The following is a 13,264-nucleotide window of genomic DNA, read 5'->3' on the forward strand; positions in this document are numbered from 1 at the left end:
CTTTCAGGAACCACGGAACTGTTGCACCCATCAACAACAGTGCTACCTTATAGCTTGTACAGAGTTCCAATTCGAGCTCCCCGTATCAATATCAGTGCCTACTAAACCATCTTGCAGGTATCCTTCTTGAACACTATTTTTACACCTGCATCGTCTAGCTTGCTTACAGAAATCAGATTTCTGGCCAATGTAGGAGTATGTCGAACACCCGAAACTATTCTTACCCTACCACCTTGCAACTTCAACTTTAATTTTTTGCGACCAACGATTCTAGCCTTCCTATCATCGCCTAAGAAGACATCACCACCATCGTATTTCTCATACTTGCAGAACCACTCTCTAAGGGGAGTGAAGTGAAAGGATGCACCTGAGTCAATCAACCATGCCTCATGATCTACATGTGTACTTGAAGAAGCCAAGTACACATCCCCACCTTCATCTGAGGTAGTTTTCGCCTTTGCAGAAGGAGCATCATCAGATCCCTTTCCTTTATCAAGAGCTTTAGATTTACAGTCCCTTTTGTAGTGCCCTTCCTTTCTGCATTTCCAGCACACCACCTTTACAGGTTTTCTTGGAGATTTAGATCTCCCACTTGATGACTTATTTTTGTTTCTATTCTGGGACCGTCCTCATACAGACAAGGCATCACCATTTTGGCTCTCCATATTTTTCCGTCTCATCTCCTCCGTCAGCAAGGATGAGACCATTTCATCAAATTGCAAGGCAGTTGTATTGCTACCTATTGCAATAACCAGACCCTCCCATGAATCTGGTAGAGAACACAACAAACTGATGCACTTATCTTCATCTGAAATTTTAATATCAACAGATAATAACTGACTTACCACAATATTAAATGCGTTCAGATGCTCTGTCAGCGAGTCTCCATCTTTCATCCTTAGGTTATACAACTTTTTCCACATGAACAATTTATTCACTAGAGACTTAGATTGGTACAAAGTCCCTAACTTGTTCCACAAAGCCTTAGCCGTAGCTTCCCCTGATGCATTCAGCAATACTGAATCTGAGACACACAATCGTATTGTGCTCTTTGCCTTCCGATCTAACTTCTTCCATTCTTCATCGGGCACTCCCGTTGGTTTAGTACCTGGATCTACTGCGATCCACTGATCTTTATCCACCAACAGATCCTCCATCTTGAGTTTCCACAACTCAAAACTCTCACCATTAAATTTCTCGATCTCTATCTTTCCACTGCTCGCCATCTTCTTTCACCACCAGAATTGATCTCGCAGATGTCCCACTGAACAGGGTCTACCACAGTCCCGAGTGAAACCCCTCAGCAACAAAGGCGTCTCCTTGAAGCCAAAACAACACTGATATCAAACGTAGGTTTTAACCCCGTACAAAAATTACCTGCATATGAATTCAAAAACACAAAAAATAAACAATGCGAGAGCATAACACATAAAACACATATACACAGAGATTTTCCCCTTGATCCCAAAATCGGGACTACCAGCTTGATTTTTCATTATGTTCCTTTCAATGTTACAATACATATTTATACGTGCCGAAGCATCCAATACCATGGACCAAAAACCATCGCATCCAAAACCATGGACCGAAAACCATCGCGTCCAAAACCATATGTGAAAATCATGCACAAAACGGTAGGTAGGTCCGCCCAATCTAACATAGGGTCCAAAACCAAAATTTTCCAGGGCGCTGCCTCGGACCCCATAGAGTGGGGTTATCTGCACCCCTCAAACCCCCTGTGACTCTCCTCGCTATGCAATCGGCACAACGAAGGGGGGGCTCCGCCCCCCTTCTAACCCCTTGGTTAACTACGTGGGCTAGTCGTGGAAAGAATATAACACAACAAAACACAACTCAGTGGGAATAAATAGGGCTGCTCTACCGCAGATGATTTTGCTATCTCTCTCAGCCCATAGATGTCGGATCCTTTAGGATAGATTGGCCACCACGGCTGTGTTAGATGGTTTTATGGTTAGCAAAGGCTATATTTTCCTCCACGCACAAAGCATTTGAATTTCGCCTCATTGGTGAAATGCTCCCCTGTCGTGGTTTTCCTTTAACTGAAGGCTTTCGTAAGGGGGAATGGATCAATCGGGGGTGGGATTCAATGGATGGATCTTTGGGATTGTGGTGCCAAGGTGGAGGCTAGACCATCCAGCTGGTCTTTCCCTATACTCTCTGCAATCGTCGACTACCAGGACTGCGCACTATTTCAGCGCTTCAAGATCAAACGTACTCCTGTGCCTTGGTCGGTCCTGCTTTATGGACTATATGTGGGGGAACAAATAATGCTCCCCACCATCACGCGATCACTAGGGCCTTTTGCACTGTTCATGCTACCTGTCTTTGGGTGGTCTATTGATCATAAAAGGGAGACTCGCTACGAGAAACAAGGCAATAGATTCCAGAAGTAGTCGACAGAGACCTCAATACAATGCGATGCACCTGACACTACTCAGCCTAGCCATCTCCAGAGGGAAAAAGAACCCTCACCTTTGGTAAATTCTCTTTGATTTTAATTTTTTATTAAAACCCCTTCAGGGATGTCACTTTTAGTTTTGGTTCACGCAACAGACTGTGTTTTAGATTTGAAGAATCTCATCATCCATCATATTGGATATCCTGTTGGATTACAACATCTGATTTTTGGGGGCAGAGCACTCCAGGTTCCCAGACCCCTCACAAACTACAATATTTTTCCTGTGTCTACTATGAAACCCAATCTGAAGTTAAGAGGTGGTGTAACGAACTACAATAAAACAAATCATATAGTAGGAGGCATTGGGAGTAATTCAACAAAAAATACAGAAACACATCAGAAGCCCAAAAATGGATGAATTTTTTTCAAGAACATCCTCCAAGGGAGAAATACACCTTCATCGACACCAAAGCAAGCTGCAACCAAACCCAGTCCATATATTGTGGAGCAACTAAATTATATCTCACAATTAAACATATATATACTAGAAACAGATGAGCATTGTAATACATTAGAAAAACAAGCTATTATTTGTCGATTCCACTCTTTTTGGCCAAAACCTGTTGAGCTTTTTCATTGAATTTTCACAAACTGGACTACTCATTGTGAATTTCACCTTTGTTCCACAGGGTTGTTCATTGTGAATTCTTCAACAGAGGCTAGAGACATTATATTATGGGAAGGACCATGGTTCTTGGGGTCCACGAGTCTCTTCATCACACCATGGTTTCCGGAATTTGATGTAAATACTATGGTTGTTTCCAAGATGCCAGTTTGGGTTCATTTGCGCAATGTCCCATTACATCTTTGGAACCAACAAGTCCTTGCCGATATAGGAAACACCATTAGGCGATACATTAAAATGGACACACAAAGACTGGAGGAAAGAATTTTCACATTCATACAAATTTATGTGGAAGTAGACTTAGCAAAGGCTTTCTAGACGCATACAACTAAAGCAAAAATATAGGTGCTGGCTACAGATACTAGACTATGAAAATACAACATTTAGATGCAGAATATCCCGACAAACATGACACCTACAAAATACGTGCCTTGAAGCCAAAAAAGATACCTAAAGAAAAAATAAAATAGGGAAACAACACAAGGGATGGAAATTTCCCCCACCAGTCTCTGATTAGGAGGAGGAAGCTCATGTGGAACATGCCATATTGAACGAGAACAATCAGATGAAAAAATAGCCAGAACTAGAGGAATTAAATCCACAAGATCCAATGGAATCACAGCTAGCAAAGATACCAGATACAATGGATACCAGTCAATCCAAATGACTACATACATCAGACAACTCTAATTCTGATAAAGATAACCCTCAACCTAAGGGTGACACTTCGCTTTCACTTATATCTTCGTTGCCAACTCAAGGGGAGTGGTGCATGGTTGAGAAGAAAAAAAAAGAGAAAAGCGTGATTTTCTCCCCATTTGTACATTATTTTTTTCTTTCATTGAATTTGTAATCAATTGTCGTTGACTTTCTGATGAAATGCGTCACAGCATATGCAACATGTAATTTTATTTTCATTAATAAAATTACGATTTTTCTTTTGGGAAAAAAACTATTGTGTTAGATATTTTAAAGAGAAACATGGATTTGTAGAACTATTGTGTTAGATCTTTTAAAGAAAAATATGGATTTGTGTGCAGAAAAGAGTAAGTATTATGGAAATTAAAACAAGTAGTTACTAGGAATAAATGTACTGGCTTTCCTTTGTAAAATACATATATCCGCATGTAAGAAATAATGACTAACACATTAGTTTTGGTTTAGAACAATGCATGTCTTTGTGCATACAATAGATTTTGTAAATATCTCTATCTTGGAAAAGATGTTTTTCAAAGGGGACTTACATTTACATTATTTTAGGTTCCCCTTAGAAGGGAACATCTACTGTATTGGAAATATTACTTAGTTACATGCACAAAGAAGAAGCTAAGGGGATAGCTCTCTTCTTCGAATAAGTTTTTATCTAATTATACAGATGTACATTTCACATATTGCATCTTATTTTTCTCTTTTATTTGTTTTTCTGCATTTACATTCTCTGAATACTTGTTTGTGATTCTAGTCTAAGGGTTAAGGATCGCTACACAAAGAGCACGCTACATAGTGTAGGAGATATTGCTGCTAAATTTCAAACCCCCCACTTCCACATACTTCACATAACTTCCCCCCTATAGCTCCTTTGGTTACTCCCCTCTTCCTATACGACATCTCAACATGGGCGAGTTGGTTCTTAGTTGTGCTATTACAAATTTCTCATGCCATAGGATGTTAAGCTTCAAGTAGTTTTTCACTTTGATATACTCGTGTATGTTCAAATTGTTTATGTCATATTGATGTTTTCTTTTAATTTGTTTTTTCACTTTTGACCTCTTATATCAATCTTTTACATAGATTTTCAACACATTTTGTTCAATGGGTGTATTTTTTCTTCTATGTCCCACTTTTCATACATATTTTTGAACTATTAGTTCAATGCTTTATTCATCCTTTTTAGCTCATCTTCACTAAATTTCACTAAATTATTTTCATTGTACATGGATGTCATTTTTTATATTTAAGGTAATCGAAATGATCTTGGACAACTCCAACAAAAGCACGAAAGACAGGATCTTTCATTAAAATGATTCCTGTTCAAATTCGAACAATAATCAATTTTTGGTGCCTCTAATTCTATTAGATATAGCCATGTTTGGGTTATGAATATCATATAAGGGGTGGTGTGTTTAACTCTTGCATAAATGTTTATCAATTTTTTTTGGATTTTCTCAATATGATTTCATTTATTTCTAGATCTACATAGTATCAACACTTTCCATCCATAAAAGAGTCTTTGGGATTATGAGTGTTTTAAAGTACTCACTAGTGCTAAACTTCCATTGTCCTACTTCATTTTTTGCAAAATGAAGAATAAATCCCACTATAGATGTAGTTTTTTTCTTAATCATGTGCCTCAACTCAACTTCTCAATAAAATCTAGTAGCAAATATTTATAGTTCTAGTTTAATTATGGTTGTGATATGTTGGATGATAGAATCCTTTCCTCATTTCTAGTATTATGATTACATTCCTTCAATGTCTTTTTCTTTTCCCAAGGCCATTCTTCTTAATACGTATGTGCACATCTTCTTCCATGACGACTTTCTCTATCTTGATTCTTGATGCTTTCTTTCTCTTTGTTAGGTTTTCATACAAATTTCTCACATGAGATAAACCATTAGGACTTGTGTGAGATCATTAGTTACCCCTTATTTTTGGATTTAGAGTGCGCTCCAAAAGGCTTTTGGGATTTTCTTCACCATTATAATTTTTTTTGTTGTTGTTGCTTTAACCTTGCAAATTTACCTTTTTGCTTCTTCATAATCAACTTATATATAACAAGAATATCTTTTGCCTTATATTTCTTATGCATTCCCTTGTCACCTTCCATTCTTTGTTAGACCATGGATTCACTTGCAAATAGTTTGAAATTGCCTATTCTTCAATTACCTCCTTCCATAAACATGTTGTTTGATTAATGAAACTGAGTAGGGAGGTGGTTCATAAAATTCATGCTCTAAAGTGCTTAGGTCTTAGGTCTTGGTTCATTATTTCTCACAACATCATTTATTTAAACTTAATTTCTACCAACAATAAACCATAGTTCGTCAACATTTCCTCATAACAATTGTGGATTGTGAATGTTACCATCTTATCCATTATGCTCACTAAAATAATTATGTAATCTAATACAATTTGACCATTATGTATATAACATGTAACCTCCTATAATTATTTCAGTTATATAAATATAACATCTCTTATCCAAAATATGTCATTTTCTCGTTATCATTTATTAATTTTCTTTTCGAATCTCCATCTTTAATGAACCATAAGGAGTGCACACTTTTGTAAAACTCAAGATTCGAAAAATTATGTATTACAGTTGTGCATATAACATGTAGTTTTGCACTTGAAGTATGCCCTAAAACTACTTCTACTTTGTTAAGAGTTCGTCCTCCTCAGATGTAAGGAAACAGGTTAACAACCCAAGACCGAGAGGCATCCAGAAGTGGTGAGCACCAACGGGTTATTCCAAGTGGCGTGGTTTTCCTTAGATAATGGTGATGAGTTAGTCTACATTTGCGAATAACAACTAAAGATGATTATCCTCTCTACTAATTTGACAATTCAATTATGATAAATTTTCCCACCAATAAAAAAAAACATGTTACCTTTTCTAATCCTTTCCATTACATAAATATAAAATTTCTTAACCAAAATACGTTGTTTTTTTCTAAACATTTATTAATTTCTTTTTGAATCCCATCTTAAATGAACCATAAAAAGTGCACTTTTTTTTACACTTAAGATTTGAAAATTCCATATTACCATTATACTCGAGATTTGAAAATTCCATATTACCATTATGCATATAACATGTAACCTTCTCTAATTCTTTCCGTTGTATAAATATAAATCTCTTAGTCCTGTCCCTATTAACATTTATTAATTTCCTTTTTGAATCCCCATCTTCAATGAACCATAAGGAGTGCACTTTTTGTAAAACTCAAGCTTTGAAAAATTTCATATTCTTTCAATTAAGTCCCCTACAAGCATTACGAACCCCTTTACTTTATATTCACCTATATCCTTTGATAAACGGTGTGACTGTTCCCCTTTTCTTTGTATTTACCTATATCATTTAATAAATGGTGGGGACCACCTTTTACTTTTTAAATATATATTCCTCATTTCGGATAGGATTTTGATTTAAAAAGCAAACTGACAAATATAGATGTCCTATTTTGTTAGGCTGCACATGTGGATGGTTTTTTATTTCAATTTTCCTCAACATTATTTTTTGCTAAAACTTCTTCTTTATGACCATGCCCTCTGTAATTATTTTAACCATAACTTTATATTTTATATTTTAAATTTAATTTTTAAAATTCTAAGCCTCCTTGTTCATGAATTTCAACTAGTATTATGATGTTGCACGCGGCCTTACAGTGTGACTCCGTCGAGATATTCCATACCTTTTAAATTGTTTTTTCTTGACGCGTCATTTTGGAGTTTGCGTGTAAACGCTTAACGTGACGCATACCCACGACTAATGGGTGAGTGGCGTCGGGTTGGTAAGTCCAAAAGGTAGGGGAGAATTGTAATGGGAGACAGCTATATATTGAATATAAATCATAAAGGTAAGGTCAGGTTTTGTTGGGTGGGGTTAGATGCAATGAATTATTTGGTTGGGTGGGGCCATGATCAAAACAATAAAAGTCATGTCTAACTAACCAATGGAACCCATCTTATCTGGATGATAGAGACCACACCTAAAAAGTCAAAAACCCTGAATTCTAATGGACACTCATATATTGAATAGCATAAAGGTCCACTCAAATTTCCTACCAATCCATAAAATGTCCCACCAATCCATTAAATGTGGGGAGAATTATATTTAGTGTGTGTAAACAAAATTTAAATTCTAATCCTTCCCCGTCTCTATACATATGCATATGGGGTTGGAAATATATATAATGGGATTGAATTTAATTCTACATAGATAAAAGTATATATAATAATAAAATTGAATTTAAATAAATATCAATTATGTAATTAAATAAAAGTGGTGGGAAGTAATAACATTTTAAGGATGATGGAATTAATTTATATATTAATTAATTAATTAGAGTAACTCTTCCCCTATAATTTTAATTATTGATAATTTATTTATTTTTGAAAATTAAATAAATATTTTTTAATATATTATTTTATTTTTAATTTACAAATTTTTTAATTTCAAGTTTTTGATTTCACCATCAAGATTCTTCCTCTAAAATCATCACATTAAAAATGTATTTAAATATTAAGCAAAAAGAGTAATGATTTGTTTTTCATCCCATCAATAAAATAAAAATAAAAATTGCCGAAAATAAAAATAAATAAAACTAAGATGAAATGAGAAAAATAAATTCTATAAATAATATTTTTTTTTTCCAAAATCTCATTAAAAAATACAAGCAATTAGAAAAGTGATTGGTCTAGTGTATAGTTTTAAAATTAATCTTTAAAATATTATTAAATTAATCTTATATAAAAACCTTATATTGAAAAACATCATAAATTAATAAAACAAAAAATAAACAATACAAAACTATTTTACTGATCTTACATAAAAATAATTATTGACTCCTAGAAAAGGGTGGTTGAATGGCAAAGTCATCAATGTTTATTATGTTTTCCTTATGTTAGCCATCTCCATGTACAAATCACAAACCTCTTGATACACTAAAAATGAATTCATGAATGGTTAGAGAAATGGTATAAAGAAGGAAAAACAATTATTTTAAACAAGAGAGGCTTACACTGTCTTCTTTATTTATAATATTTTGAATGCAAGAAATTATTCTTATACCGCATATAATACCCATGTGCTCATACCTGAAGCGGAAAGTCTGCTTAATGAATCTACTTGAAATACATGTTTAAAACACCATCCACATCTTTACTATTGGTAGTCTTTCAGGTATCAAGAGTTCCAAAGACTTACCAAATACAAAGGAAAGGTTGTCATTGTGTCAACAAAAAAACAAAGGAAAGACTGTCAGCACAAAAACAAATACTTTCAACACAAAATCCATTTAGTGTTAGATCAATATAATGAATACCTCTGCCAGATGCAGCACTCTAGACGTGTGACCTGTAAAGCTATCTTATCTTAACCATATATGGATATTTCCATAAGGTCAGTTGGTTCTGGCTAAATCAATGTGAGCAGATAATACCCCTGTGCTCATTCCTGAAGGAGGACAATCTGCTTAACGGATATGCGTGAGATACATGTTAAAAGCACCAGCCGCATCTTTACGCTTTGTCCTCTTTAAGGTATCAGGAGCTCCAAAGACTTGCCAAAACCTAAGAGTCTCATCTCCTGCAACCAATGCAACGGTGTACCCATATGGACTCTGAAAATACAAAACAAAAGAAAGACTGTCAGCAAAAAGGCTAAGACTGTCAGCACAAACCCATTTAGCGATAGATCAATAGAATCAATACCTTTGCCTATTTGAATTGCAGGGGATGTAAAAATTTATTCCTATAACAAAATCATTATGGTACAGAGTATATTCGTTACTCTTACCTGAGAAGATTACCCTTTCCATGTCAGACTTGTACATGTCCAGAACAACATCTCCATGTACAAATCACAAACCTCTTAATACACTAAAAATGAATTTATGAATGGTTAGAGAAATGGTATAAAAAGGAAAAAAAGTTATGTTAAACAAGAGAGGCTTACAGTGTCTTGTTTATTTATAATATTTGAATGCAAGAAATTATTCTTATACCGCAGATAATACCCATGTGCTCATACCTGAAGCGGTAAATCTTCTTAACAAATCTGCTTGAAATACATGTTTAACACGCCATCCACATCTTTACTCTTGGTACTCTTTAAGGTATCAAGAGCTCCAAAGACTTACCAAATACAAAGGAAATGGTGTCATTGTGTCAACACAAAAACAAAGGAAAGACTGTCAGCAAAAAAACAAAGACTTTCAACACAAAATCCATTTAGCGTTAGATCAATACAATGAATACCTCTGCCAGATGCATCACTCTAGACGTGTGACCTGTAAAGCTATCTTATCTTAACCATATATGGATATTTCCATAAGGTCAGCTAGTTCTGGCTAAATCAATGTGAGCAGATAATACCCTTATGCTCATTCCTGAAGGAAGACAATCTGCTTAACAAATATGCGTGAGATACATGTTAAAAGCACCAGCCGCATCTTTACGCTTTGTCCTCTTTAAGGTATCAAGAGCTCCAAAGACTTGCCAAAACCTAAGAGTCTCATCTCCTACAGCCAATGCAACAGTGTACCCATCTGGACTCTGAAAATACAAAACAAAAGAAAGACTGTCAACAAAAAGGCTAAGATTGTCAGCACAAACCCATTTAATGATAGATCAATAGAATGAATACCTCTGCCTATTTGAATTGCAAGGAATGTAACAATTTATTCCTACAACAAAATCATTATGGTACAGAGTATATTCGCTACTCTTACCTGAGAAGATTACCCTTTCCATGTCAGACTTGTACATGTCCAGAACAACATCTCCATGTACAAATCACAAACCTCTTGATACACTAAAAATGAATTCATGAATGGTTAGAGAAATGGTATAAAGAAGGAAAAACAGTTATGTTAAACAAGAGAGGCTTACAGTGTCTTCTTTATTTATAAAATTTTGAATGCAAGAAATTATTCTTATACCGCAGATAATACCCATGTGCTCATACCTGAAGCGGTAAATATGCTTAACGAATCTGCTTGAAATACATGTTTAAAGCACCAGTTGATATGTAGTATGCTTTCCAACCAGAAAGCAATAAAAGAGCTAGAAAGTACTGAATATCTATGTCCTCTTACATACTTAAACCAATTCCCCAAAATATTCAGATGAAGACAAGTTGTCTAAAGTCGTCCCTAGTGCATACAAAAGGCTAGGAAATCTTGACCAGACTTTACTTGAAGCATACAATTTTTGGATGTCTAGAATAGTATGTTAAAAATTCACTACATGGAAATATATTCACTTCAAAACAAATTCACTTCAAAGCAGAACTTAAGTTTCTACAACATGAATAGCATGAACATGGTGAAGAATGTGAAGTCCATTGTCCACTTCTTCCCTCTCCACTGCTCCAAAGACGACCAGATGTTGTGAAATGCACCATTCCATTCCTAATATGATCAATGTAACCTTGTGAAATCCTTCTGCAATTATGGCAATACCATGACATCACAGAGATTCAGAGAAGTTGCTTTCGTGTGGGGAAGAGAGTTTAACTAGGCATCCTCTGGATAAGGCCTTTACAAAGTAATGAAAGGCGATCATCACTTGAATTATTACATATTGAACATAGCTGTCACTGTGACCCAGAAGCATGACCTGCATAGAAATTACCATTTCAGCTTTTTGTCTCTGACAGAGATTAATAGATAGAACTGTAAATTCGTTGAAAGGAATCCAATGGCAGTATGAGACCTCGTTATGGTGAGTGAAGTAATTATTTGATATGGTGATGGCAGTGGATCCCATAATTGCATCGATTAGGCTGTCGTTACAGTTGGAAAGAGAACAGTGGTCTATCCAGATATAGCGTCCTCCAAAAATTGAAATGCCATCGCCATCTGCCAGCGTTCTCCAACCATAATGCTCAGGGAAATCCCTCACGAAGGCATTGCCCGTTTGAATGCGGTCGTGGATGCTGATACCATGAATAATGATGTTGGTTACATACTGTATCGTTATGCAGGCACCATTGGCATGGACATCGACACGTCTGCCATCAATGGTCTTGAAACTATTCATGATGAGCTCTTCTTTGTGCTGAATGACCATGTCACTCTCAAATATGATCTAGAGCGGCTCGTCTTGAATAACAGCGTAGCAGAGAGTACCAGGTCTAGGATTCACAGCATCATTGTCACTGGAATAGGTTACTACATAGTATTGACTGCCCTTTCCTCCCATGGCATTCCGGCCAAAGCCAATAGCACAATCTGCAAGCTTTTGCCTGTTCATTTGCCAATTTGGATTACAGCGCCAGCAATCATCTTTTGGATTACTGGTTCCACAGGACAAATAGGTCAGCTGTCTTCAAGAATCATTGATACTTCTGCATCACACGCCATTCCCATGCATAAAATCAGTAAAATTTCATAAGAAATACTCTGCATTTTAGATACTCAATTGCAATCAATTAGTATAGTTGTCATTCTCATCGTTTTCAAATATATAGTTGGAGATTGAAAAAATTTAAATGGGGCACGCACTTATGGACCGATTTAACTACTTGTTCAGGACTCTGTACTGAAAAAGAAGAATTACGTTTCTGTTGTCTTGTCTGCCCTATTGCTTGTATAGTGGGGTACCCTCTAGGGAAACCCATGGTGTTTTCCACAATTCAATGAGTTTTTATCACAGAACAATTTGGAGCCAAGATTTGAAGGCAGACTATTACCGCAAGTAGAAATAGAGAATATAACTGACTTTGGATGGTCATTTTCATCCTAGAAACTCAAGAAATCGTAGCTCTGAATGCAGAAAAATTCTGCACCCTGTTTATCTCTGAGAAATAATCCCACAAAGAAGTATCTTTCTTCTAAAGACTCTGCACCTTGTTTATCTCTGAGAAATAATGCCACAAGGAAGTATATTTCTTCTATACTCGCAGCAGTTCTCTAGAGCTACAACAACTGTGGATTCTGAAAACATGAAAATGGCTAGAGATTCAAAAATACCAGTGTTCTGCCAACAGGGGAGAATCTAAAATTCAAGGATGTGTGTTGCTGTAAGTGTGGAATAGTGTCCTTATCTACAATGTTGGTATACTAGTCTTGAATTGAGATTGGGATTTGGGATTTATGTTTCCTTTTATAATTTGCTCAAAGCTCTGCAAATTAATTGTATTAAATGATGTTAATGTCTAGTCTGTCCGTAAACCCATTAAATTAAAATGGAAAAAATTGATGCTAACAGAAAAAAGACCTAAAGTAGCATCCCAGATTTTTTTAACCAGCTAGAGGTTTATGCCTCCATAACCTTTTTAACCCTTTCCAGCTTACTAAAGCTGGGATGGAGATGTTTCTCTCGTAATACTGTAACCATTCTCTTGGCACCGAGTGAGAAGAGCAGGGAAAGACCATTATGGCAACTAATGCTCTGGGAAGAAATCATTATTCAAAGGAAAAGGTATTTCTTAC

At 35.8% G+C, this 13,264-nt stretch overlaps 1 pseudogene; it reads right to left on the bottom strand.

The window, feature by feature from the left end:
* Positions 1-9,301: 9,301 nt before the first annotated feature.
* Positions 9,302-12,450, bottom strand: LOC149213407 (putative pectate lyase 5; annotated as a pseudogene).
* Positions 12,451-13,264: the final 814 nt, after the last annotated feature.

The sequence above is a fragment of the Pinus tabuliformis genome, chromosome 1_1 (genome assembly GCF_031772625.1).
Source record: "Pinus tabuliformis cultivar Carrire ecotype Pingquan chromosome 1_1, CPIR1, whole genome shotgun sequence".
In the NCBI taxonomy this organism is placed as follows: domain Eukaryota; kingdom Viridiplantae; phylum Streptophyta; class Pinopsida; order Pinales; family Pinaceae; genus Pinus; species Pinus tabuliformis.